Genomic DNA, 23,263 nt, shown 5'->3' with positions numbered 1-23,263 from the left:
ATTGAAAAATATTGGCTTTTAAGGATTTTATCTCTATTTCTACGAAGGAGTATTTTTTCTCCCTCAAAATGACACACAATTCTGACTTTTTTACCCTTTACTTAACATGTGTAAAATTACGCAAATTTCGATACCTCATGCGATAGCGTAGCTCAAAAAAATTTTTTGACGGGACACCCTAATGTACATATGGATGCATGTGGTGTGAAAACCGTACGGTATGTAGTAGTGTAGTGTGCAAAGCTATTTTGTTCGTCACTCACATTACTCAGCTCTTCAGAAAGCAATAATTCAATTCACTCACATTGTCAATGATTTATTGAAACACATAAACAACTGCTAAACTTCCGTAAAAATCCGACTATTCAGTGACTAAAGTGTTCCCACAAAAGAGAAAAAATGAAGAAAAATTGCCAAGTCGTCGGAATTACAACTAAAAGCCCTCAGAAGTGCTTGGTGCAAAAGCCGAATGCCGACACAATTTTCACTTCGGCCTTAGCCACCGTCCACAATGGTCACTTTCATTGCATTTGTTCATCGCGCTGTCAATACACTTTATTTTTCCGTTTTTTATTGCCTCCTTGTGTGTTTATGTGTGAGTGTGCATATGCGTATATGGATGTATGTATGTACATATATACTTAGAAGCACAAAAACAAAAAAACACCCCACCAACAAAAGGTGTATGTTGTATGGTCAAGGGGGTGAACATTCATCGGGCTCGATTACCTTCGCGCATCGTTTCACGTCCGTTTGACTGGCCATATTGCGCTGAATGGCCTCGGCTGCAGGTGCTCTCCTCTCACCGACTGGCAGAAATACATACCTCGATAGTGTCGAATAATGGAGTCGGAAGTGCGGAAAACTATACGGAGATACATACATACATACATATGCACATATTTATGTTGAAGTGGTGCTTACGTAATAAATGATGATAATTCCGAGTGCTCTCACTTGATGTCCCATTGTATTTGGGATTCTAATTTATATGAATTGGCTGTAAATGACATGAAATCCTGTTCCTCTTCCCATAAAAAATGTCATTTAATCTTCGAGTTCTAAATGCTACCAATTGCAAATGGTATGTTTATATGTATCTACATTTGTATACCAGACACAATCACATTATTCGGATTAAAAATTTATTTCAATTGATTTTAGTTGTGTTTTTAATTTTTATTAGGATCTTACTTGTACATATCGACACCCGAGTGGAAGAACAACCTATCTTGGCAGCCAGTTCGAAAGCGCCCTATCCCAGAAAACTTTTCAAGAACGCCCTACTTCAGAATTTTATTGAAGAACACCCTACGTCAGAATTCGGTTCAAAAACGCCCCATCTCAGCTTGAATGTGAAATTGAAAATGTGCTGAGCTAGGGCGATTTCGAACTGGCTGCTGATATAGTTCGATCTTCCACTCATATGTCGATATGCAGTATTTGCAGGTATTCCTCCAAAACTATAAGATTATAGATTGACTTTTTAATTCTATAAAATTTTCGAATAAAATCAGTCTCAGCGGCTACAGCGGCCAAAAGTAATAAAAACGGATTAGCGAATTATAAAAAATCAATTACTCTGATTCATAGAAAAATGTACAACTAACCCAAACCAAAAAGAACTTTTAATAAAAATGCATATTTACAGTCATGGGACAGCTTAAAGTAAATACATACATATGTATATTCCAAATAATAAATTTGTAAGAAAAAAGTTGGATTTGTCGCAAGTAATCCAAATTAATCTTTCAACTTGTGCGGATTATAATAAGCCAATATGATTGGCGAGCAATTTTTTAATATGTGTGAGGTCAAGCAATGCTTTAAGTTTTTATATACAAATCTACCAAATTCTGAGGTAGGGTGTTTTTCAATCAAATTCTGAAGTAAGGCGTTCTTGAAAAGTTTTCTGAGATAGAACGATGTTGAAAAATTTGTTGAGATAGGGTGTTTTCTAACTGGCTGCCGAGAGGAAGAACGACCTCCACTCAGCCATCGAAATGGAAATGCAATAAGGTGTAAATATTAATCAGATTCAGCATTCAACCAAAAGTGGACGAGATCCGTTTTCGATGGCAAAAGTCCTCTTTGCCTTAGCTCACCTTTTGTTGTATACTTATGTAATTAAACATTTTTAGTAAGTCACGGCTTTTTTTTGCAGCAACAATGTGAGATAGGGCCTTTCTATGTACACACATACATATATTGAGGTAACGATATGAATACATTCCTAAAAATGTATGTAGAATTATAAACTAAATCTTCCTTCTTCTTGCTTTTCTTATTATGTACATGACGAATTATTAATTAATTAAACAGAAAAAGATGGAGATGAATTAAAATATTTAGCTAAGCACTCCACATCCATAATATAGAGAATACATCATACATAGTTTAAATATTTTAAATCAACTTCATCTTTTTTTGTTTAATTAATAAATAATTTATTTGTGTGGTTTCTGTTATAGATCGAACTGTAGATTTTAAATGAAAATTCCTAAACATAAATCGCAAACAATATCATTGTGAATTTTGTACTTATTATTATGACCGTGAGTGTATATCTGTGAACATTTGACTAAACAAATTAGGTCTATCTTTCACGGACAAACTAAATGGCATATGCGACAGAGCTTTTTCACAATCAGAGCAATAAATTTTATTTAAAAGAAAGCATTCAGTCACACTTAAAACTTTGTGAATAGCGATAAAATAATTTAACATTTCTTTCGAATTATAACATTTTTCCCTTTTTACGGTAAAATATGTTTTGCTCTGCTTATAAAATATGTTATGCTTTTTGCTTTGTCCGTGAAAGACAGTTTTAAGTTTTTTTTTTTGTCAAATCTAGACAGATATGTTTGTATGTATTTACATTGCACCAATAGTGTAGAATAGTGCAGTGCAGAATACACACTCACAGTTAGTGCAAGGAAACCCTTCTTCGAACGCTTTATCTTATAACTAGAGTTCTCTAGTGTTTTTGCAAACTTAATTGTATGTTACTAGCGCAGAATAGTTTTTAGTTACTCGGTCCTACTGTTATGGGCTTTCTGCACTTCTGTGTGACTTTTCTAGAAACATCAACTAAACCATTTTATAAGAAATTTTTATTCAAAAATTTTTACGTAAAAATATTACGCCATAGAAAGAATCGTTAGCTCATAATTTGTCACATGCTGTCGATGACACTTTAATTGCAAACACTTGAAAATTTTCTAGCAAAAGTGGTTGTTTCATTGCTCATAATAGCTGCAGCCGAAATCGAAATATTTAACTCTGTAAAGGCTTATTTCAAATAACGTCGTAAAATAAGTGAATCTTTCAGTATTTGCGCACAACGGCACGAGTTGACCAGCTATACAGGTTTTTGTATAAAAAGCTTTCTCTGCTCTGCGTTTTTTTTTTTCAGAGCGAATCAATCTCATACGAAATAATCTAAGTACATACGTATTTCACTTACAAAAATATACAACATTTATAAATAAAATAAAATCTTACGCCGGATTTGAATGACAAATGGTTTTTATGAGAAGCTTTTTCAAGATAGAAGTACACTCAGAACAAGAAATCGAACCGGGATCTCACCAGGCGGCACCCTGCTACATCGACTGGTAAAGCTCGTAGCTGTATGTATGTGTAAGTACTTACACTACCCTGGAAAAAATCGTATTACTTCAGAAGTCTGGTATTGAATTCCTGAAAATCAATATGTTTCGATCGGAAAACTCTGGCTACCTTCACTAGACTTCCAATAACAATACCCAATTGTTTATTTAACCATTTTTTAGTACAAACGATTTTTTATTTATCCCCGATTGCGTCGTCTGGGGGTTTTGGCGGATCTATAAAATATAGTTACTATGAAATAATGGTCAAATAAATAATTGGGTATTATCATTGGCAACCTCCTGAAGAGGAAACGAGTTTTCCGATCGAAAAATATTGATTCTCAAGAATTCTATGCCATTTCTACGAAAGGTGGTTTCTTCCCATATATTTTATTTGTATTTTACATACATACATGAAAAACTGTGAGCGCTTTGAGCGACTTGTAAATAATTTTGATTTCAAAATAAAAATATACTAGTGGACCCGAATGGCCTTAAAACCCCCAAAACTTAATTTCAATAACTTAAAAAATATTCCAAATGTTAGTCAGAGTTATAAGAGATCCGAGTGCCAGTGAAGAGCAGTGCGTGTTTTTAATTTCATCAAATTTCAAATCACCTTATACCGATGAAAACATTTGTTACTTAAAAAAAAATAAAACTTTACCACACATCTACAGGTAAGGTCTTTAATTTGACCTAAATTTCCTCTCAAAAGTATTCCCAAACTAAAATCTTCTTAAATCTCTTTCGTCTGATATTGTGATACACATGTCTTTCAATAAACTGATGCACTAATATGAATTTGATTGTTAGAACAAATGTCAACCGTTCTAAGTAAATGAATAATTTGAATGTATCTTTTTAAACACGTGGCAACCCTCTTCAAACATTCCAAATGGTCAAACTAAAGGTTTCTTAACATTCTTTCCTTTGACTACGGTATTTTTATATTCCATATACATTTTGTATTACCAAGTTAATTGAGTGAGACCTTTCAAACACGTGGCAATTAGTTAATTGAGTTAGACCTTTAAAACAGGTGGCAGCCCTCTTCAAAGTCTTTTCATGTTTAATCCTTGCTTACTCTCCGTCGCCTGACATGGCGATAAATATTTTAATTAACTGATGAATTAGTGGAATTTGATTTTTTAAATATGTGGCAACCCCGCTAAGTACAGTTCGGAAAGAAAAGTTTTTCAAAGCCCCTTCCATTGATACCCATATTTTATTAACACATTAAACTTTTTAAATAATTTGAATTTAACTTTTTAACAGGTGGCAACCCTTTTTCAACACCTCAAAAATATTCTTAGCGTTCAAACTAAAGATTTCTTGACACTTCTTCGTTTGACATCCATATTTTGATGTTTCATATAACTTGTATATAAGTAAACTAAATTCGACATTTCAAGCAGGTGGCAACACTCTTCAAAATATCTTCAAACTACTACCTTCTGAAACCCCTTCGTTTGGTGCCCATATGGTGATACATAATTTTCTTACCTAGTAAAATTTTTTAAACAGGTGGCAACCCGCCTATACAGTCTGTTTAAGCTTTAAGAAACAAAGCTTTTCAAACCCATTTCGGTTGATACCCATTTTGTAATAGTTGATTTTTTTTAATGTAATTTTTTAAAAGGTGGTAACTCTTTAAAAAAGTAAAACCTTATTGCACATACAGTCCAAGCCTTTAATTTGACACCTTATTTTGGAAAATCGAACGAACGTTTCGGGTATGATGGCATTGGTTTTTAAATAATTTGAATTTAATTGCTCAACAGGTGGCAACTCTTTTCCAAAAAAATAAAAGCAGTTTGCACATCTACAGGCTAAGCACTTTAATTTGACACCCCATTTTTGAAAATCAAGCGAACGGTGCAGTTCGATCTTTTATCCTGAGTACAAAATGCTTTCGCATATATATATATATATAGATGTGTATATTTTTTTCGGAATAGAACCATCCTAGGGGGTGAGAGCATAAAAATTACGAATGTACTTTTTCACATGCATTTTTGGATTACCCTAACGTACTTATGTATGTAGCTTCTGTAAAGTTTTTGCCAACAAATAGATCCATTACGCGCATCCAAATGTTTAACCACTTCAAAGCAACTGAATTGAACAGTAGAAACACCCAAGTAACCGGTTTTCTTGAATCTTCGGCGAACTTTGGTGAACTTTTGCCGAAATTTTTTTAGTATTTAGACATTGCTTTTTTGACTTTGGCAAAATTTATTTTTTTGTGTGTTCATTTTGTCATCATGTCATCATTATTATTGCAATTTTAAGTATTTGTGCACATACATATAATCTCAGTACAGTAAAAATTTATTTACACACTTGCTTACATACTTATGTACATATACGTGCATACATTAGACCGTATCACGGTGTATGGCCCGAAAAAAAAGTTAAATTTGTTTCAATCGATTTTGAACACTCCCTATGAGGGTACTTCAGGAATCTAAAAATTTTGTTCGCCACCGTGTAAAAACATCTAAATTGACTTTCTCTATAACTTTTTTGTGTGATGTCCAATTTGTATAAGTGATTCATCGTTGTAAAGTTATTAAGGAAACCTACAGGTGCATACGCGTACATAACAGGGTGCCCTTGTTAGGAAAAAAATTATAACTTTTTAGTTTGAAATAATAGGATAGTCTGAAGAAGTAAGTTTTTTTATTACCCTTCCAACGGTATGTAATTTATAGAAATCGGACATCAAATAAAAATGCGGTTTAGATCTTTTTACAGGGTGCCGAAAAAAATGTTTTTACACTCCTGAAACAAAATGGGTAATAGAGAGCGAAAGTTGGGACGTATTGGATCGTATGTGTCTTCTTCTTCCTGCGCAAAAAAGCCCGCACTTTTTCTCCTGGTAAAAATGGATAAAGTGTCAAAGTGCATATCAGCTGTTTTGTGTTTACATGTAGCCTGCATTTACTGGGTGCTTTTAAGGACTAGTGAACGTCCTGTTGATGTATTTTCAATCTTTATATACTTAAAATTAAATTTGTGGAACCGGAATTCAATTTCCTAGTGTTTGCATGTGTGACAAAAACAAAAACAACGTGAATCAGCTGTTTCTCAAATTCTGGGCACGAAATGTGGTTTTTTGCATTTCCGTACTTCTGGACTTTGTTCCACTTTTCAGAGCAAACTCTTCGCTTGTTCTATAGTTACCGGATCTGGTCCAGATTGTTAGGGAAAGAACCTGAAGCTAGCGATATCTAATTTTGATCAGAAGCTGCTAGTTCCAGCTGGAAAACTATTTTCCAAAATAGTTTGCGTTAGTTTTTTAATGCAACTATCGTATAAACTTGAAAAGCTCAGCCATATTTGAACTGATTTTGGTGATTAAGGTACCCTGAAAGAGATATTTTCATCCCTCATATACTATATATACATATGTACATACACATTTTATCCCACAAACATATTTTTTTTTTATCTGTATTCTCAACTCTGTTTAGATCAGACATAACGCTGAGAACAATTGAAATCGTTTTGTGATTGATCGTTTAAGGAAAGGAACCTGATTTCTTTTCCATGTAGGGTGAGACACTCTAATGTGCCTATATGTATGTACATTTGTATGTATGTATGCATCGAAATGTTGGTGCTAATTGCCTTCCAAAGCTAGAACGCACAAGTTAAACTGATCAGGTATTTAAGTAATTTGCAATTGTCCTAACGAGTTATTTTTTTTTTGTTTATAAAAATGTCCAAAAATTGGGGATTTTTTCTTGATCTGATAGACACAAGCGAAGGTCTTGCCAGTATAAAAGTGTTGCACTGCTTGTAAACAATTTCAGTCGAAGATATTTGGTGAATTAAGACAAGAAATAAGAAAATAGAAATGGGCTCACTCAGAATATTTGTTTTCGCCTTGGCTGTGCTTCTAGCTGTTACATTCAGCACAGCTACGGATCTGGACGGTGAACTGGTGCGCACGAAACGCCAGTTTGGTGGCGGATATGGCGGCGGATTTGGCGGGTTTGGTGGTGGCGGATTTGGTGGTCGCGGATATGGCGGACATGGCGGGTTTGGTCGTGGCGGACATGGCGGGTTTGGTCGTGGCGGATATGGCGGATATGGCGGATATGGAGGAGGCTATGGGGGCTATGGAGGGGGCTTTGGCCGTTAATTCGGATTTATAGATTCACAAAATTGCTACATAGTTGTTATCAGTACTGATTTAATAAAAAATTGCGAGTGTTGCCAAATTACTTTAAACCTTGTTTCTTCATTATTACCAAAGCAGGTCCAGAAATCTCTGCAATCAATTTCGGCTCTATTTCCGAAATTAACCGCTTGGTTTTCTAGTTTGCTCCCCCCCCCCGCGTCCCTCTCTGCGAGCGCTGCTGCGACACTCTCATTCAAGAATAACAAATTGTCAACGAACAGTACACAAATCGACACTTAAGCCACAAATTCACCCACACACTGAGCCACTGGGTGGGGCAAGATATTTGTAGCTATTTGTGTAACAACTTGAGTCAACATTTGTCATTTCATGTGGCAACATACATTCATACCTACTTGAGCAGCTGCCGGCTGTGTCTTGTAACCACTACCACTACTGACTAAATAGTAGCAGCTTCATCTGGTAGCTGAGGAATGTGTGGAAATCTTTGTGCGAACGGGAAATTTGCATTTAAACTCAATAAATCCACTTTGCATACGCCAAGAACAGCAGAAGATCAGAGCAGAACAAACATTGGGAGTTGGGGCGCAGCTCTCAGTACATCTGCCTGTAAGAGTTTAAAGAAAGTACCCGAGTGCTGGTATTCGCAATGCGTGCAACCATTAAATTTAGCTTTACCACTGATTTGCCAAAGCTTTGGCACGCTTAGTGCGTAATCATCTACATCGTAATGCTCAAACAGATTTCATTTACATGGCATGCCTTTACATATACATACATACATATCGTCGCCTGGGAAAAAGATTGTCGTATGTTAATTTCGGCAGGTTGTGGGAAGTCGCGAGTGAAGTTTGGAAGGCAATTTCTCAAAAACGTGAATATAGATTTTCTCCAAAGTCTCTGATAATGTTACTAGTTCACAAAATTCTTAAGTTATTTAATTTTTAATGTTTATTGGTTATTAGTTTTGAGTTTATGAAGGATTTTCTTTAGTAAAATTTTGTCGTAAGCGTCATTTGTCCACAATTTGGCAGCCACTTTGTATGAAATACGACAAAATGTGATCAAAATTTCTACGAAATTAACGACACTTTTTACTCAATATCTCGGAAACTGAAGGAGATATCCAAAAATGGAGAACGCCTTTTTTAAGATATTGATTAGTTTAATATGACGGCTTCACTAACTAAATTTTGACTAAATTATCGAAAAAATTTTACAGCCTCATTGCGTAAGTCGTAAATTAGGCTCAATTGTACGACTCGACAATATTGGCATTGTATACAGCCGTGCTGAAATAAGTAAACGACGAAAATCGCCGTAAACTATACAGTGCTGCCAAGTTTTCCCACTTTAATACACTAGTCGAGTGGAAATTTTAGGCAATGGCGTGAAACTTAAGATACGATTCGACTCTCGAAAAACGACTTGCATTCGACACGGCTCTCGCAATGAGGGCGTTAGTCAATACCTCGGAAACTGAAGGAGATATTCAAAAATAGAGAACGCCAATCGAAAGACCTTATTTCGAAATATATAACTGCACTTGGAACTAAAAAAACGTCAAAATTGCGCTTACGAATATCTTTTACCAAGGCGACGATATGTACATACATATATCGCTGAAGGTGTGTGGCATGCGATATTTTTGATCAGTGTGCAAAAGGCAGCATGCATAAAAAAGTTAATTTTCTACTCTTCGTCCTTTCTGGATGCTCTTCCAAATTGATGTTGGCATTGCAAAGCTGTCAAGTGACAAAGGGAATTTACTCGGAATCCTGCATCGGCCATGCTTGTTGATGAGATTCAAGCAAAATATGTTTTCGTATTTATGTAACACCGCCATTCCTTATAGCGCTAAGTAGCATCCGCTTGTTTTACGATTCCATTTAAATAGACACATTTAAAATTCTGCAGATGAATGCGACAATTTTTTCTCGATACAAACTGCTGTATGTATATTCGTTTATATAGACAAGCCTAGAATCGGTAGTGAAATGAAGGACCGCCGGCTTATTTTATATTTGAAAACAAATCTCTATTGATGGCTACAAGATCAAAATGACATATCTTATCACATATTTGAAACTCTATTAGATGAAATCACCATATTTAGGAAATCGGAGAGGGTGCAAAGAGGTGTCCAAATCGGAATTAGCAGATAACTTCGGACCATCCGTACTCTTGCGCTCAACGCAATGCTAAATGTTGTGTCCTTCGATGAGACAGGCAAAGCTGTCGCTGCCCGACTCCTCTTCCAGTCCTCAAATGATATCACAAAGGGTAATTTTAAATTAACCAACCTTACTAAAACTCCTCAAAGAGATCGATTTGTGATTACATTGATGATGCTTGTCACAATAACGATACATATTTCTGGACCATTGAGCAGTTTTTAACGACGATTTTTAAACAATGGACTATGAGCTTTATTGACGTTCGTCAAACTTATCTGTGTTGAAACCGAAACTGCGATCAGTGGCTTTAAATACCTAACGACTAATTTAAAATACAAGGATCCTTTTCGTCTCTTCTCTACCGGTGCAAGTAAGCCTTACTTGGGAAATGGAGAGCAAAAATCGAAGTTTCTTTGAATGGTGGTACTTTGTCGTCGGTTTCGTCAAACCATTTGGATTTTTCCCGAGTGCGCTCTTCGTGCCAATCCGTGGCACTCGCAAAGATAGTGTAGGACCGTTTCCTTACTGCCCTCAAGATTACAATCAATAGGCCAATGTCCTGTTATGGTGGTTGTTAGTTTGACATTATTTTTGCTCGACCTCTTTAGCTATTTTTCTGCCTTTGGCTTGTCATAATGCGGCCATATGTTCCTCGCAGTTTTGCAGGTTTGAAGGTTGCTCTAACGTGTATCAGCTATATATGCGAATTGCAGATGCAGTTCCCTTTTTATGCGTCCGAGTGGACAGTCTATTGTCTCTGCTTCGGCTTCATCAAAAGATACTCCGACCGTAGCCAAATCTTCAGCCCTCTCATTTATGTTTATGTTCTTATGGCCAGGAACCTAGATGAGAGAGATGTCGATTAACTCGACCGTCGAGCTCAACGCAGACTTGCAATCTCTGACTGTTTTAGATTTTGTTAACGGTGAGGAAAGTGCCAGAAATGCCGCTTGGCTATCTGAGAGTATATATGCTTTTCGACTTCCTACGCAGTTGCTCCCTAATGATTTACAAGCCCTTTCGATGCCCAGTACATCCGTTTGAAAGATACTAGCTAAGTTAGGTGGTCGAAACAACAGAGACATTTAGTATAGATTTCAATGAAATTTTCCTCGACTATCCTGCACCTGGTCCAATCGCGTTTAGAAGGAAACTTCACCTGAAAGTTTAACCTGAAATCTGTCGCAGAAGCTATATAATCTGACTGTTTCCCTGATTCGATAAGCTTATCTCTCTTTACAAGGAAATATTTTTGTCTATCTTTTGAATTCAATTTTTAACTGATGTTCATAGACTTTGTATACCATAAATAATTAAATACCAAAATGACCGTACCACAGCGCCACAGTTAATGCAAGATCACATTAAGTGCATTAGATAGGGGCAGCGTTACAGGACCATGAATATATTCTTCATCCCTTCAGTCTACTGGCATATAGGCTCAGATACTCCAATCTTCACAGGGTTTTATCAAATGCCCATACATGCCTCTAAGAAGGCTGGAAGAGTACTGTATGTAATTTATAAATTTTTTTGATGATGCGCACATCTTCATGTAGGTATAGTTTACAAATTCCCAATCTGATGTGATGTGTGTGATTCCAATGCCTATGGCAAAATGGTTGTAAGACTTATGTTATTTACTTTTTCCTGGGTTCTTCTTCCCGGAATAAGAATGAAAGTTAAGCCGAACTGGCTTTGCGAATCCTCCTTTGGTCTCTGGAGCATTATCTTGGTAATGCAGCCTGGGCCGAGGAATTTTATGGAGAAAAATATTCATTGTGATTTTTATTCTTTCCTTGTCCACGATTGATCCAATTTTCGGGTTGCAATTGGAATGTTTTGGGCGCATGGCGTTCGTCTTTGATCGCTGCCAGGAAAATAAGTATTATGGGATCTTCAAGTGATTGTTTCGCTGCATATTCTCACACACAATCCTCTTCTCTATACGGGCTCAATGTCATTGTCATTAGTTCGAGAATTTTTAATATCCTTAGTGACCACTATTACATATATTCTTTTCTGAGCTCAAGATTCTTCATTGTACGAACAACGAACTATGTCATCTGCTATGTTAAATACCCATAGACAGACATACATACATACGCATATATACAAACTCATTTCCTCAAACATATCCTTACTAATATTATAAATCCGAAAGTGAATTATATGTTTGGTACGGGAATTAAGGGAATTATTTATTTGACATTTATATTAAAAAATGGATGTCAAGAGGCTTAAAAAAGTTTTAGTTTGAATATATTTTGGGAAGGGTTGCCATCTGGTTTCAAAGTAAAATTTAAAAAAATTATTCGCAAGCTATCTGAAAACGAAACATTGTTAAGAGACCTTCAGATTGAACATTTAAAATGTTAATGAGTTGGTCTACAAGGGTTGCCACCCGATTAAGAAATTAAATTAAATTCATTTAAATGAATTACTACAATGTGGGTAACAATCGAAATATTTTTAAAAGGGTTTTTTGTTCTAAACTACATGAAGGAGAGCTGCCACTTGTTTGAGAAATCCAATTCTGCTTGAACTAAGGGATTTAGGTAATTGGAATATGTATTTATCACAAAATGGGTGTCAGGCCAAAGAGGTTTTAATAAGGTTTCAGTTGGAAAATATTTTGGAGAGGGTTGCCACCTGTTTTGAAAGTGGAAGTTAAATGAATTATACTCAAATGAAAGTGTCAAACATTAGAGTATTAGAAGAGGGATGCCACCTGTTTTAAACCCAAATTCAAATACACAACATGCACAGGTATGTTTCTTTATGAATATCTACATACAAATAATTAATGTTTGACCTCTGGACATAAGGCTGTCTTCTCCTTCTAAGGTGGCGTGTATCATTTTACGACATTAGCAGCAACTCTCCAACAGAACTGGATTTTCAAAATATGTAAGTTTTGTCTCAAAAGTTATACGTAGTCTTGGCATCCCATTCATATTTTGGCACAACGATGCAATCGAATGAATGAGTGGAAGAATGAATGGTCGCGTGAGTAGTTGCACAACCAAATTTATGCAAAAGTTTTGCTGCAACAAAATTAATCAATGATTTACAAGAACAAAACAAGCAGAAACAAAGTTCGAAATGCGCCGAGAGATTGAAATAAGTTACGGAACCAACACCCGCCCCTCGATGTATGCCAGCGCACAGACGGACTTATACGGCGCATGCAAACTATGCCCAAAGGGTACGATAATTTCGTCCACAGAAACATCGGTGCTGCCGTTCGGCGTCTGCAACATTCGTGCGCAGAATTGTAAGTGCCAACAAGGACGCTGGTGTCGGCTGTTCAAGCCAGAACGGGGTGTTTGCTGATCCTTGTCACAACGGATGAGGACAGCGTGCCAACGGCTTGTGCTGCTACATAAAACGCGCTTTATTGAAGAGCGGCTATATCGCTTGCAAAACTTCTGCTGTAGTTGCCCCCCCCCACCCCAACCAGTGCCTCCTTTTGGCAGCAGTGGAAGCGGTGGCAGCAACACCGTATTCCTTCCATGGTGGCTTTGTAGCAGGCACTAATAATTCAATTAGTTATTAAAAAATCCATAGTGAAATTCGCAGCAGAAGTTTGGTGCGATACTCAATGGGCAGTAAAGCAGTACGGCGCAGTTAAATAAAGAAACAGCCTCTGGCGACGACCAATTCGCAGCTGGGTGAGCAAATATTTGAGCAGCGCCAATTGGAGGTGGTGCTACGCGCGCACACGCCAATGCCGGTTGAAAATGGGTTTCTTCGCAGCGAAAGGCGTTGTGCGGTAGTAGTGCGATGCATGCCCAGATCTTTCTTGTATTAACTTAGTGAATTGCTGCACATTGAAAGGCAGATTTATGCTGGAAGTGCATTCTCATTGCGAACAAAATAAAACAAAACTAAAGAAGATTTGCTTCTAACACTTCCAAAGAGTTATATCCAACCGCATCGGACTCCCTTTGGGTTGGTGCTCTACTTGCCTTTATGATTACTGCAGAGTTCAATAGAGCGCCAAATGTGAAACAGGATTCCAGGGACCATATTTATCTGACAGGAGAGACCCCGTTGCTGAATGAAGCTGATCGAACTTAATTTAATAAGTTCAGGTTAGAGATTTGCTCAATGTAGTTCAGACGGTTTACTTTTAGGTTAGGTTTTAAGGATAAGATTAGTTCGTTGATGTCTTTGCAAAACTGCCTATCGATCAGTTACGAAACCGTCTATCTTAAAGCAGTATTATTTTCTTTAAGGCTGATAGATCAAGATCTGCCATTTTAAAAATTGTTTTCGGATTAACGTTCGTGTGATTTTTATACATGGATTTGACTGAGTTCAGACACGGAACATTTTGTTCCGGCAGCTCGTTACTTGCTCGTGCTCGGGCAACACGCTTTGTGCTCTCGTTCATCGGAGTGTACAAAAGAGTTGCTCTGTATGAATGCGACGGGCAACACCAAAACAGAAGTTCCCGAAAATTAGCAGCAAAAGTTTCCGTGTCTGAATTCGGTCTTTGCAACTGTCCGATGGGCGGGTTTTTCCACTGCGATAAGAATTCATGGATTGTGACAAACCGTTATTCATCAAACGGTTCACTAATTCACAAACCTAAAACTAGAGCTCTGCTACAGCAAACCTTGGAAACGAATGCACGTAAAACAGAATTCGCGGCCCAAAGGGACCTAATAAAGTTGGGAGCAAAGATACGAGGTTTATGATGCCTGAATTTTCGATTTTAAGACGACTACTGACGGATAGAAGAATATGGATAAATTGTATATACCGCATATTTTTTTCTACTCCTATTTTTACGCATGTAAGGGTGCACTTAAATGAGTTGCTGCAAAATTACTTCCGCGTAATTAGTTTGTTAAAAGGCTGCATAAATCCGAATGCATTTATAAAGCATAAATACAATTAGAAAACAGCAACAAAATAGTCGACGACAGAACAATATTAGAAAGCACATAAAAAAGCCAAAAGCCGTTACCTAAACGATAAAACGTTTCTTTGTCTCAGAAGCTTAAATGAGAAAAGTGAATATCACTTAGCCTTAATGGCTTATGCAACGGCGAAAAAGAGGAACAAGATGACACTGCAACAGCAACAAAGCCTGCCGTGCTACAAGTACGTTCTACTTACCACAGCGGATAGCTCGGAGCCCAAAGCAGCCCAGCGCTGCCAAGCGAAGAACACAGGATAAAGTGGAGCATCGCACCAAGCCGAAGAGGCTATTGTCACTTAGAGTAACGACAAGCTGTCAAGCGATTGTCTTCTTGAGTGGGTCGACGAAATGCTTATGTATGTATATATGTATGTATGTGGGTATGAACAATTTGCAAGGCTGCTGGTGCAGTAGGTGGCGCAAAGGATGGGATGGATATTGACGTATTAAATGCTTAGATGTGGAATGCGGTGGAACCCTCGGTTAGCACCTTATTGGGTTGAGCTGTCATTTAGCTGCTGCGCTGCGCTGCGCTCTGCTCGGTTCGTATAATAGGCGACCCAATTAGTTAAAGTGTCTGTTAGATAAAATGCATGCATATGAACCATAAAAGAAATGAGTAGCTGTGTTGTAAGCCACATGGTTGCATTGCTGTGGTTGTGGGACAAAACCAGCAGAGATCTTTCCAGCCATCCATTTGTAAGGCAAGCGTGGTGAGAATAGAGTCCCTTATGGGTCTTTGTATATGTTTGTGGTCTGTACATACTAATGGCGACACAGTTAATTCTTTTAGAATCACGACATGTGCTGTATTTTTTTGTGAAGACCAATAAATATTAGTAAAAGTGGATTAGGTTCAATATTAGGTGGGGAAACAAATGTATGCTTATTACATCCGGTTTTAAAATTAAAATCAAGCTTTTATTGAGTACTAAGTTAATTGATCGCTGCACTGGAAACCTTTTCTAGACCTCATAAAACGCTTTTGCTGTTCGAAAATCTTTCACCCCTCAACCCAAGTCCTATGTCCTAGTTAAGTTTTTTCCGGTCTTCATGCCGAAAGGAGATGCCTATCACCTCCGACCGGCAGATAATCAAAAATATATACCTGTACATACATAAAAATTCAAATTTATTAAATATCATCTTTTAGTTAAATTTTTTTTCGGCAAGTCTGTACAATTTGAAAATTTTATTTTGAGCCTTAGTGCGAAAAAGTCTTTTATGAAGTCAGCAAAGGTAGAGAGGATTAACCGTCCGGGAATGGCACCACCTTTATTTCCTGCATCGTCAGTGCACGATGTTGCCACACTCTGCAAAGTTGCATCCTCAATAACTTTTTTTATGTATTTTTGCTGTTAACTCATTCCATGCCAAAGGTCAGTGTTAGCCTCCGACAATTAAGCAGTTGAACTCCCGCATTTCGTACACAAATTAATTAACGTTTGGCATTATTTTTATCTCAAAAGGCCCGGGTAGAAATTTGCATTCGACGCACACACCTTTCGTATGCTGGCTGGATATTTTCATGGTTTCAATGGCTCCCACTAATCCTGAAATATTGCGCGCATTTACTGATATAAATATGTATATTTATACATTTGCTTGTACATATACGTACATATGTAGGTATGTATATATGTATGTGTATATAAAGATAAAATGAAATGGTTTATTTTCAATTTCAATAGTGTTGCAAGTGTTTTCTTTAGCTATTAAGCCACAAATGTATAAACATACATACATATGTACACGCAATTGTGTAACCCTTTGGGGAAGGGTTGTCCGCATTCGCCTTTAAATTAATAGCCGGCTGTTAGATATGTGTGCAATTACAGGAATGAGAAAGCCACAAATTTCCGAATGATTTGCATATGAATTTTAATTTCCAACTTTCAACCAACGCCTCAACAATTAAACAAACACTGACGCGCACAATCACACACACACATACATACATATGTACAAATGTTACATGTGTGGAAGCGATTTGCATTCGAATTTATGAACAGTTGTGGCCACCGCAGGGCGACCTTTTGCCGCAAATTATCCGCCCGCCCAGCCATTAACCCGCCAGCGAGCTCTTCCATGCGCCCGCAAAGAGGCCAAACAACCACAAAAAGGTCGTCTCAAGCGCCATCAGAGCCATTCTGCAGCTATTGTCGCATTTCGTTTTTACATATGTACTCGTAATTCCCTCAGCTTGCCGACGCACTTTCACGCTTATCACTACTTACAAACATTTGCATGCATTTGTGTTCTCCATCTCTGGGCGGCAGATGACTTCCAAGAGCAATTGCGCGCCGTGGACTTGAGAGAAGAACCCCCATAACTGCCTCCTTCGGAAAGGTTAAATCATAACGCGCCTGTGTTTTGGCGCACTTTATTATCAACTGTGGTACGTTGGCCTCGTACTCCGAGCAAACAATATACAAATTTCTGTGATCCTTTGTTTGCATTGTAAGTTTTGGAATTAAGTGGCAACTCGCGCTCAATTTCCGCAACACTTTGTTGGATTATCAAAACATTTGCTCAACAATGAAGGTGCTTTGTACATAGACATTGAAAACAAAGACACAATTTAATGGATTTGCGTAGGTGGTACGATTATCTGCGATTTTTCGGTTGTGCTCTTTGACATTATCTTTACAACAACTAAATAAATTCAGAATATCGTGTAAAGTTATGTTTGCGACGGACAAAAGATATTTGTAATAGCAGGTATGGCCTTTCTCGAAGTGGTACATCCAAGCAAAGGATAGTGAAAGTGAAGTAAAGAGCTTAGCTTTGCATTCACAAAGCGCATTTACATATGTACATCTTCACATGTACGAGCATGTTCATATACATATCCCTGCAGGAAATGGATCTAACTATAAGCTAACTTTAAGTTGATTAGGAAGGAGCTAAAAGTCACTTAATATCTGTATATATTTTTTAACGAAAGCTTATTATATTTGTATGGCGATGACCGCGAAATAGTCAAGGGCTGTTACCTCTGCATTAGAAGTAACTAACTTGTAACTAGCTACTTTTGGACATAAAATATCAATAGGAAAAACAAAATATTTTTTTTTGTTTTTTTTATTTTTTTTTTGTTTTTATTTACTTTATTACATTTCATATTTGTTTACATATTCTCCTGTAGGTGGTGCCATATTCCAACTCCGTCAGACATAACTTCAAAATGATAATATGAAATTTCGATCTTCCTTTTATTTGTCCTCAATTCGAAAAAGTATTTGCGAAGTGCAGGATATTCAAATATAAATGCATTTAAAGAAAACAATCTCCTTTATCACTCCTGCATTACTTGTCAACTAGTTTCAAATTAGCTCTTTGTAGCTAACTACGGGTTATATATTTTATAGAAATCCCACAAAAAAGCTAACTACAACTGGGTTATTTTTTATCAATTGATAATTGTTTTCTGCTGGGATGTATGTATGTACATACATGTGCCTTAATTGATTATGAAGCCAACAATTCGAAAGCCATGGAAAGCTAATACACATTCCTTTAGAAACTCGATACTCCTTCTGAATATTTTTAGCACTTTAATGGCTGATTTGATGGTCTTTTGCATACATATATGTATGTAGATGCATATGTACATATGTATGTATATTAATGTTGGTCTTTCTAAATAGTTCGAAATGTTGCGCTCTCTGACCGATTCTTTCATGTGCTTATCGAACTTTACGTAAGGACTGACACTTCGCTTGGTTGGCCGGCTAAACTTCCGTCGGGGTTTGACACGTCAAAGTTTGCATTTCACACGCGCATCTACACATGTGGCGCAAACTTTTCCATAAGACCTGCATTGGGTCCTTGCTAGTGGCAACAATAGAAATATTATTTCTAAGTAAACTTTGAGATACGCAAGTTTGAATGAGGAACGGCCCAACTTTGGAAGGGTGAAAAACTTTCAAAGCGTCAACCATGGCACACAATTTTACTTCAGCTCTATGTATGTATGCATTTAATTTACATATGTACTACGTATTTGTATACATATACAAGTATAATGTATTCATATTTATACGATGATATCTAAAAAAAAAGTCCAATTGTTATGCCAGTGATATGATTGACATTTGCACGCTTATGTCGAGATGCCAACGATAAATGGCAATGCAAGAGGACGAAAGAAAAGCAATCAGTGCGGTGTTGGACAATCTTAAAAAGTGGTTGTGTAGAGCTTAAAGAGCTAAAATTTTGGGCACAAAAATGTTGCTTCCCATTTAAGTATCAAAGTCATTGCTCAGTACTAATTTCTTAGAATCACATCAATTTTACGATAATAGAATCGCTTGCCGAAAAAGTTTCGTTAAAAGCGGCCTCAAGCTCAATAAAATTTGTTGAATGCCTTTGCATAACATTTTTCGATATAAGAACGTACCGTTCTGGTCCGAGTTCTAAAATGCTGAAAGGGATGCTTATGTAGATAACAAATCTGTAGCCCGTTTCTGTAACTTTTCTCTACCGATTATTTCTATACTGGTAGAGAAAATACGTCACTCTCACCTGCTAATTAGCAGTAGAGAACAGGGCGGCGAATTCATATCTCAATTCGCCTTGGTAGAGAATTGTTACAGAAACGAGCTACTGATTTTGAGACAATGTTCCTATCCATTCACTTACGGTGTGAGTTTTTTAATTTATTGTTACAGATTTATCGTAAAAATAAGATGTGAGATGGGGATTTGTTAATTTGTTTATGTAATTATTTATTTTATTTGCCAATATGTTACAGTGCATTATTATAACATGACGTCTGCACATAAAGATTAAGAGCGTTTTGAAGCTAATCAGCAACGGATATTTGGTAACACAGCCCAAAAAAAAATTTAACAACTGAATGCAGCACAACCTGTGACCACTGGTTCTTATGTGATTTTTTCCGAAAAATAGAATCTAGAAATTATTCAACTAACCCTAGTTTTTGAGTTATTGGGTATTTAGAGTGATAGAAAGATACAGACGTGAATATATTCTTTAGAACAGTAAAAAGTTAAAGCTGAAATATGGGAATTTTATTCAGATATTTATATAAATATTATTTTTATTTTACTTTATCAAATTCAAAAAAATTCTGCATTAACTTTAGTTTAGGAGGTCAATTTACATACATACTTGTATAATGTTTAGAAAATTTGTGAGTAATTTTATAAAATGTAAGTATGTTAAAATTTTGTACCTTTTGGTCATCCTTTATAATGTATGTATGCGCGCTTCCACTCCGCAGCGCCTGGGTTCAAGCCCTGGCCAAAGCAACATCGCAAAAAATGCAGAAAAAAGTTTTTTTCTTAACAGCGGTCGTCCCTCGGCAGGCAATAGCAAACCTCCGAGTGTATTTCTGCCATGAAAAACAGCTTCTCATAAAAATACAATCGCCGTTCGGAGTCGGCATAAAACTGTAGTGACAACATCACTGACGACTACTTATGAAGGAGGGTTATACAAAAAGGCTTAGCCTGTGCCTGCTCGCCCGCACTAGACTACTACACTGGATGATCTTCCAGATCTAAGAGCAGTTAGTCTAGCGATGAACAAAACCAAGACTAAAAATACCAACCTGCAAGACTTTGTATTGCCATACAAACCACTGTTGGCAGTTAAAATGTTGAAGTTATGAACAAAAAAAGAATAATTCTTCCCTGCAGACCCTACTTGAGTTTGGCAGGCAATGGAAAATAGCGTTCGCTCTTGAAAAGCATAAACCATTCTCCACATGACCGTTCTTTTTATATGGCACACAAAAGGCGGACAATGCCTTGTTCGGGTGGATGACGAGGGCTTCATAATGATGTGTACATAGTCGAACGCATCAAAGGTAACAATTTATTTTTCCATAGACACTGCTCTCTAGTTAGCCTCTCTCTCTTTGATTTCCAGTTTTTTGAAAGTGATCGCCTTAAACAACTTTTTTCTTTTAAGTTTTGGCATTCCCAGCCAGTTTTCCCTAATTTCGTTGACGATATTGCCATCTGAAAGGTATTTTCGAACTGGGATGTGATTCGTACCCACATGCAGATGTACAAAATTAAAGTCACTTTAAATATTTTTCTGGCAGAATTAGAATTTGATTTGCAAATCCATTTTTGTATTTCTCTTTATTGCATCATTTAATTCATTGCCTAACAATTTGCTCGCCACTTACCACACTTGATCACAATAGGTGGCTTAATTAAGTATTTTATTGCAAAATGGTAAATTACACCACACACACTCCCAGCAAACAGTCGAGTTTGCAGTGCAATCAAAACTAAACTTAATCAAATTAAATGCAAATTTGAACATTGTAACCGCATGTTTGCAATCAAGAAACACCCACTGAAACCGAACCCAGCGCAACCGCACAAGAAAGCACGAGGCAGGAGAAGACAAAGAAGAGGAGAATGTTCCGCAAGCGATCGGATCGAAAGTCGGTTGGACAGGACTGGGTTAACAATAAAATACAAAGCATCGCTCCAGTTTCATGGTGGCACCGCATTTAGGTCTTTGCCCCGACCGAAATCGCCATCGACCGCGCCCTAGAATAGATTGAAGCTCTTTCGGTTGCTCTGTTCTTCTTTTATTCGTCGTTTGAGCTGCTGACTTGTTCTTTAGTCTGTCGTTCTGTCGCTTCGCAGTCACATAACCAGAGCATAGATGCTGCGTTAAAACCTCTCCTAGTTGTTGGTTTTATTGAAGCAGCTGCAACATACAAAATGCATCGCTGCCAGCAAATTGTTATTGCTGCATTCTATGAAGGTTCGCCAATTGTTCATACATACATACATACATCCATAAGTACATATGTATATGCGATTTTGAATGCAAGTGCGAAAGCGATTTCGAGTCGGAATTCTGAGCTGTAGGTGCTTGAGTGCCTGCTTAGTGGGCTGGCTGGCTGGTTAGTCAGTCGACTGTTCGTCGTTCTGACTGCTCTCGTTTATTTATTTATTGCCATTTGTTGTTGTTACTCTGTTCGAGCATCCTGTTGTGTTGATTTTCATTGTGGTTGACTGTTGATGGCTCGCCTTAGCGCCTTAGCGCCATCTGAGTGCATTTGTACGCCTTCCGTCCATTCATCCAGTGGTAATTGAGTTGGTAATTTGGCTTGTGGCGCGAATGGTGACAAATTGTCAGTGTAAAAAGTTGTGCACCACAAATATTTATGTGATTGCTGCTTTTTGCTGCCGTGCGATTTGTTTGAGTAGGTTTGATTTCTGCTGGTCGATTGGTTGATTGGTTGCGTGTAGGATTAGCGAAAATCCTAGCGATTTCCATTGCATTCAATTTCAGCAGTGGAATTCTGGCAATCGCTACGCTAAATTTCCAGCTCCAAAGTTCTCTAAATGAAAAGCAGTGGGGCCTAAAAGTACGCAACATGGAAAAGTAACGAATGCAATGTGCAACCAAATCTGGTAGTATGAGGGACATGCTATTCCTTTGGAGATTTTTAGCAATCAAAATTAGCGATATTAAATGCTGGAATCCGGCTGCAGCTTTGCATAATGAAAACCCATTTTAATGCTCGCCTTATTATTGTTGTATTATATGTAGTTTAGCTATCTCAATTTAATACCAATAATGCACAATCAAACTCAAAGCTCAGGAAACACATACCGTCATTTCCGTGGTTTATGTACTCTTTGATATCAGAGAGTTTATGCAACTTTTCCAAACAAATTACCATTTTAATTATCAACACATTAAAATGCCATCAGCCTTAGTTGAAACTTATCTGTAGCATTTCCGCATTACTGTGTGTAAATATGGATGCATGTTAGCTTGTAAGTATGTATGTATGTATATTTGTATGTTGGCGTACAAATAATCGAGCATAATTCCGCTATGGCTGAATGGTGAGGGGTGCGTTCACCCACACCGTAGGACCTGGGTTCCATACCTGGTCCGAGCAACATCTAAATTATAAAAAGTTCGGTCGGCAGACCTCCGAGTGTATTTCTGCCTTGAAAAAGCTTCTCATAAAAACTGTTACTCTTTCGGAAGCGGCGTAAAATTGTAGGTTCCTCCCTTTTTGTTAAAACATCGAGGACGTATACCATAAATTCAAGGAGAAGCTCGGCCAAACTTTTAGTAAAAGGATAACCGCCAAATTATTATGTTGTTATTAATTCCGATTTATGATATACTTACATACTTATGTATGTAAGTTATGCTTTGTCATCGTTCGAGTGGAGTCCGCAACAAAACCACTTACAGTGCACTGCGTATCCTGGCTTCATTGAACAGAAATTTTGCCGTTAATGTTATCGCAAATTTTCAATTAAAAGCAAACAAAACTTTTAACACCATTATTCCGGACTAACGACAATGAATAGTGCAAATGACTAATGTTAACAGAGTAACGGTGCCCTGTAGGAAAGCGCGCTTC

At 37.2% G+C, this 23,263-nt stretch overlaps 1 protein-coding gene across 3 annotated transcripts in view; it reads left to right on the top strand.

Moving 5' to 3' along the window:
* Window positions 1-23,263, top strand: part of LOC118735650 (FAM172 family protein homolog CG10038) — a 162,438-nt gene that overhangs the window by 46,964 nt on the left and 92,211 nt on the right. The window lies entirely within an intron of this gene.

Source organism: Rhagoletis pomonella, unplaced genomic scaffold (genome assembly GCF_013731165.1).
Source record: "Rhagoletis pomonella isolate Grant_MI unplaced genomic scaffold, Rhpom_1.0 Rhpom_scaffold_00001, whole genome shotgun sequence".
Classification (NCBI taxonomy): domain Eukaryota; kingdom Metazoa; phylum Arthropoda; class Insecta; order Diptera; family Tephritidae; genus Rhagoletis; species Rhagoletis pomonella.
The sequence above is the reverse complement of the archived record's forward strand: the minus strand, read 5'-3'. Positions and strand labels throughout refer to the sequence as shown.